The following is a 7009-nucleotide window of genomic DNA, read 5'->3' as shown; positions in this document are numbered from 1 at the left end:
CACTGCTACCTACTCACTCTCAAACATCTCATAGCAATAGTAATCTCCTAGGCTAAGGCATCACAGATCAGGCCACTCTAGTCGTAATATGAATACCTAGCCTACTCTAGCATGCATAACATATCATATCATATCTCATAACACATAATGTAAGGGTATTTTGGGAAATCACCGTATGGGCGCTGGCTGATCGTACACACTTGCTCTGTTCTACTTGATTCAAAACCTTTTACTGTTTTAGAAAAAATTGTTTTATTGTGAAAAAATTCTCAAATCCCCAGTTTGAGTTCAGATACACCCAAAGGTGCATCTGAATCCCTCAAACCAAGGCTCTGATACCAACTTGTAACAACGTGAATTTTCAAAACAATTTTTCATTTTAAACACATAGTTCATTCATAAAGAAATCCGAAAATTCAATGTTTACATATCATCCAATAAAAACAAATCCCAAGATCTCAATACATAAAATCCCTCAGTGTGTACGACTCATGTCGGCGCCTTCCCGTGATCCTCGCTAGAACCTGAAACACATATCACATAACACGGTAAGCATAAATGCTTAGTGAGTTCCCAAAAATACAACATGCAACACATACGCCACTCGAGGCTACAGTATGACCCTTCGGTCGATGTGTCTAAGTGGAACCTCCACTCCCGTAGCTCGTTGGACACTCTGGTCCGGTCTGCATCGTTGGACCCTTCGGTCCAGTCTATATCATTGGACCCTGCTGTCCGGTCTGTACAAAACATAGCATACATATATTACAATGCACATAATCTCATACATACACATAACACACAAGACCCTTCGGTCTACACACAGTTACCACTCTAGGTAATGTATAGTGAGAAGACTCACCTTGTATGCTATCTAGTAACTCACATGCTCGGTATCCCTGAACCTCGTAACAACGACCTATCCCCTTCTAAACATATAAGCAATCATCTCAAATCAATAACGGCTCTCCAGGCTAGACTAGTTCGTTCCAATGTTCTATCAGAAGGCTAAAAGATCATTTTACACTTCTAATGGTCCAAAAGTCCAAGTGTTAACCCAACCCTAAAAGTCAACGAAAGTCAACGGTCGAACTTTGACCAGATTCGTCGAGTGCACATAGGTGACTCGGCGAGTCCAAGCGTGTACTCTGGATCTTTCTAAACCTCACTCGACTCGTCGAGTGAACCTTCCACTCGACGGCTGCATCTGGACACGAGTCGCGGGGCAACCCGACTCAACTCGTCGAGTCCCCTTATGGACTCGGAGAGTTTCTTCCATGACAATCATCCAATCGACCTTCTGAGTTCATATATGTTTCTCTAACCTATATATCTGATTTCCCATGTCCAATAATCATGTAACGGTCAAATCTTCTCACTCATGCAACACATCCAAAGCTTCTTTTGGTGAAATGGCTTCTAAAACGGCATCTCCTCCATGGGACATCATAAAGTTGGATAGATAATGCTCTCAGGACCTCTAAAGGTCCAGATCCAGAGTCTAACACTAAGAGGGACAACATATGCAACAATTCAAGCCAATAAAGGGGTATAAAAACCCTAGATTCAAGGATTTGAACAAAATAGGAGAAGGGATCGATTTTCTACATCTACAATGAAGACCCAAGCTTGAAAACCACATAATCACAATGCTGTTGACCTTCTCTTGCTGGAAACTCCTTCTTCTTTGCAAAACTACAACAAAAAAGGATCAAAATAACTCTCTCTCTCTCTCTCTCTCACAACTCGCTCAAGCTCTCTAGGGTTTCTTTCTCTGGACTGGTAACAACAAATGAGGGAAATAAGGTCCCTAAAATAGGGCACAGGCCCAGAAATTTAGGGTTTCTGACATCAGCGCGGAGTCGTCGAGTCCACCCATCGACTCGTCGAGTCCGTTCATTAATCCAGTCAGCAATCGCGACCCTACTCGGCGAGTCTAAGCGTCAACTCGCCGAGTCCCTACTCATAACTCAAATTAAACAATTAAAATATTATACTTGGAAATCTGTATTGTGACATCCCCAAAATCACGGCCAGAAAAGACCGATTTTGTTTATGCTTTGTTTAAAAATCAGAGTAACATTTTAAATAAAAGTGTTGCGGAATTTGTCCCAAAACAAAATATGATAAAGATTTATCAAAATCATTTCCATAGAAATGTATTTCATTAAAAGACTTGGGATGTCATGTTCGTACATATCAAAAGCATAAACAGTACAATATAAGACTTACTACATTATTTCATATCTATAGGCCTATATCCGTAATCCCTTGTCCAAACATCATATCTATGCTCAAGCGCCACTACCTGTAATACATAAAACTGAGTGGGTCAGGCTTGGGAGCCTAGTGAGCACATAGGGTTTTCAACCCACAATAAATAAGTTTATTAATTTCATCAATCAACAATAACCCGATTACCCATTCCCGTTATCCTCACTTTACGTCCCTAAGCACCTATCATAAGGGACCTAGCCTAAGGATCATTATCGGGACGGACACTACTGCTAAGGGGTTCCTCAACAATAAATGTCCTAAAGGCAACCATGTGGGGGATGGGGTACACCGGTGAACACATCATTCACAAACACCTACAGGTTGCGAGCCTGCTAGTGTTCCAATGGACTGTCTAGAAGAGTCCGTGGTCGTCATCCATACTCCGCTGGATGAAAGAATCAACAACACTAACATCGAGGCCTCTCATCATTTTATCACACATCACCTATTACATCTACCCATGTTTTACCCCAACATTTTCGTAGATATAAAATACATATACAGTTTAAATCATTGAAAACATGTATAACAATGTTCATCCGGCATAGATAGCAAGTATTTAAATAATATGCACATATAGAACGTAATTTATATAAACTACTTCATATCTATGTGTAAGCTGAAAGTAACTATGCACTCACCTGAGTAGGTGGTGACTCGGCGCTTGGACAGCACTTCGTTACTCTTAACACACTTTTCCTTCGGCAAAACCTAGTATCATTGCCACTAGGGTTTAGTCTAATATTCACCGCGACTAATTAATAGTCTTAGTATTTTTAATATTATTATATAAGCGTTAAACAATATTTTCCAACCACTATGTACAGACAGGAGCCAGACATAAAACACAGGAGGGTGGGACCATTTTTGCATATAGCACTTCTGAAATCCAACAACCCTATGCGGCCCTTTAAACCAGATTCCCCGTACCGCGAGTAGTTAAAAAAAAATATTATAACGACACTTATATAAGTTATAATAATAGCTCAAATATTTATTATAAGTTCATAATAACAATACTAATTTTAAATATAAGCTATATTAAAATAAGGTAAGCATAACTTACTTACAAGGGGGTTTTAGCTAGGAGTCGGGCTCTGCAGGGGTAGAACTTCGTCGCTGAATCTTTCTAAGAAAGATTCGTGCAGCGCTTTAGTGCTCACCTTACTATACTAAACTACAGAAAGAGAAGTCGAATCACGAGGGACCGAAATGCTCAGGGGATAAGGAGAGAAAGACTCTTGAATCAAGAGAATGGTGCAAGAAATATGAGAGCCCAAGGCTCTTATTTATACTAATTGAATTTTCAAAAACTACTCTCCATAATTACTTAATGACCTTTTAGTTATATAAACAAATAAACACCTCTCTATAATACTATTTTAAATGGATTTAATAATATTTGTACTAAACTAATGTCGAAAGAACTCAACATTACTCTTATAATGACCGCATCGTCGATACCTTTCTAATGATATATACATATGTATATATATGTGTACGTATACATGATTTATACTTTATTTTAATACGTAAATATGCTATTATAATTTGTAACTCGTTCATACGAACTCCATTTTTGACGTTCTTTATATCCACGCGTAGGTGGAGACGTACTCTACAACTTTCGTTTAGACTCCGTCGGCTAGTTTTGACTTTATTTTTAAAATTATATTTTTAACAGGCCGGGACATGATTGGTTTGTTTAAAATCTCATAACTTCTTCATACGAAGTCAGATTTGGGCGTTCTTTTTATGCACACTCTCAATTTAACATATTCTATGACTTTCATTTAGATTTCTAAGTCTAAAAGTCGCTCTATCGTAAGTTCACTATTTACGCTTCCCGGTGTCGCACCGGTTCCGTCGTGAAACTTCGACGGGTCATAACTTCTTCGTTATAAGTCGGATTTCGACATTCCTTATATCCCCGGAATCCTTGTTTCGACCACTACAACTTTATGTAAAGATATCGGGCTTATCTCACACTTTAATTTTGACGCTTATTTTTATTCTTTATTAATTATACATTTATAATTAAACAATAAACACATAAACACACATAATTCACATAATACTCAAATATTTCATCTTTATTACTTCAAAAAGAGGTACAATAGTTGACCTAGACTATTACATTGACAAATATGCTTAGCCTTGAAACCTGGGCGTTACAATTCTCTCCCCCTTAGGATGATTTTGTCCCGGAATCATGCATCAGCAAACAGATGTGGATATCGACTCATCATGTCATCCTCTGTTTCCCAAGTGAGATTCGGCCCATTCGAATGTTTCCATCGGACTAGCACTAAGTCGACCATCTTGCGTCGTAACTTCTTAGTCTTACGGTCAACAATTGCCCTCGGGCTCTTCAATCAGCCTTTTATTCTCATCCATCCTTAACTCTGAGATTGGAATTATGTCGGGAACATCTCCCATGAATTTCCTCAAATAGCACACATGGAAGGTGTTATGAATACCATTGAGTTCTTCGGGCAATTCCAGCTTGTAAGCTTGGTTCCCAATCTTCTGAAGGACTTTGAAGGGTCCAATAAACCTTGGACTCAACTTTCCTTGTTTCCCGAATCTTATAAGTCCCTTCCATGTTGAGACTTTAAGTAAAACTGAGACCCCAACTTCGAAGGTCATCGGTCGTCTTTTCTTGTCAGCATAGCTCTTCTGACGATCCTGAGCTGCTAAATTCTTTCCCTAATCACCTTCAACTTTTCAGCAGTCTCATGGACTATCTCGGGGCCCATAAACTGCTTCTCTCCAGCTTCAAGCCAACAAGACGGCGTACGACACTTCTGTCCATACAAATCTTGGTAAGGTGTCATCTTGATGCTCGAGTGGAAACTGTTGTTGTACGAAAATTCTACCAGAGGTAAGTGCTCGTCCGAGTTCCCTTGGAACTCGAGGGTACATGCTCTCAGCATATCTTCCAGTGTCTGAATCGTTCTTTCGCTCTGGCCATTAGTTTCGGATGGTAAGCAGTACTCAAACACAACTTTGTACCCAACTCCTCTTGTAGACTCCTCCAAAACCTCGACGTGAAGCGACTATCACGATATGATACAATCGTAAGAGGAACACCGTGAAGTCTTACTATCTCTTTCACGTAAGCATTTGCGAGCTTATCCATAGACCACTTCTCGTTGGCTGCTATGAAGTGTGCACTCTTGGTGAAACGATCCATGACTACCCAAATCATGTCGTGTCCGTTCTTTGTCCTGGGTAGTTTAGTCACAAAATCCATGGTGATGTATTCCCATTTACCCATGGGTATAGGTAAAGGCTCTAAACTCCCATATGGTTTCTGATGTTGTGCCTTAACTCTCGCACACGTCACGCACTCAGCCACATACTTCGCAACATCGAGCTTCATCGTCGGCCACCAGTAGTAGGGTTTTAGGTCGCTATACATTTTAGTGCTACTGGGATGAATCGAGTACATGGTCTTGTGGGCTTCTTCCATCAGAAGATCTCTTATTCCTCCTGTCTTAGGTACCTAAATTCGATCTTGGAATACCTTTAGTCCTCCATTGTTTGTACTGAACACTAACGTTTTGCCCAAACGTTCTTCCTTTCGGTCATTTTTCTCTAAAGCTTCTTCTTGAGCTTTCCTGATACTTTCCACAATCGTCGAGACAACTTCGATTCTCAACGCTCTTGGCCTCTTCCTTTCAAGATTGACTTTTCGATTGAGGGCATCAGCAACAACATTTGCTTTACCGGGGTGGTAAAGTATCACACAGTCATAGTGCTTGAGTAGTTCTAGCCAGCGTCGTTGCCTCATGTTCAATTCTTTCTGATTAAAGAGATACTGGAGACTCTTATGATCAGTGAAAAGCTTGCACGTCGTGCCATAGAGGTAATGCCTCCATATTTTTAAGGAAAATACTACCGCTGCCAACTCCAAATCATGAGTGGGGTAGTTCTTTTTGTGCTCTTTCAATTGTCGAGATGCGTATGCTATCACCTTTTCTCTTTGGGTCAGAACACAACCCAACCCAACTCCAGATGCGTCACTGTAAACTGCGAAGTCTTCAACTCCATCGGGTAGAGAAAGTATCGGTGCTTCGCATAACTTCTTCTTTAGCTTCTCGAACGCCTCTTCGTGTTTCTCACTCCATGTATATGTGGCTCCTTTGTGGGTTAAAGTTGTCAATGGAGCAGCTATAGAAGAAAAGCCTTGGATAAAGCGTCGATAATATCCGGCTAATCCTAGAAAGCTTTGGATCTCCGTGGGACTCTTTGGACGTTCCCACTTCATTACCGCTTCGATTTTTGCTGGGTCAACCATTATCCCTTCTTGGTTAACCACATGACCCAAGAATTGGACTTCTCGGATCCAAAAATCACACTTGGAGAACTTAGCGTAAAGCTTCTCCTTCTTTAACACTTCCAACACTTCCCGTAGATGCTTGCCATGCTCCTCTTGGCTTTTTGAGTAGATCAGAATGTCGTCGATGAACACTATCACAGATTTATCGAGGAATGGTTTACAAACCCAATTCATCAAATACATGAATGCTGCTGGAGCATTGGTTAATCCAAATGACATAACCAAGAACTCTTAGTGTCCATATCTTGTCCTAAATGCAGTCTTCTCAATATCCTGCTCTTTCACTTTCAGCTGATGATATCCCGAACTAAGATCAATCTTTGATAAGTAGCTCGAACCTTGCAGCTGCTCGAATAGGTCGTCAATCCTCGACAATGGATACTTATT

This window comes from Lactuca serriola, chromosome 1, assembly GCF_051521515.1.
Source record: "Lactuca serriola cultivar US96UC23 chromosome 1, Lser_US96UC23_V15, whole genome shotgun sequence".
NCBI classification, from domain to species: domain Eukaryota; kingdom Viridiplantae; phylum Streptophyta; class Magnoliopsida; order Asterales; family Asteraceae; genus Lactuca; species Lactuca serriola.
Note: the sequence above shows the minus strand (reverse complement) of the source record.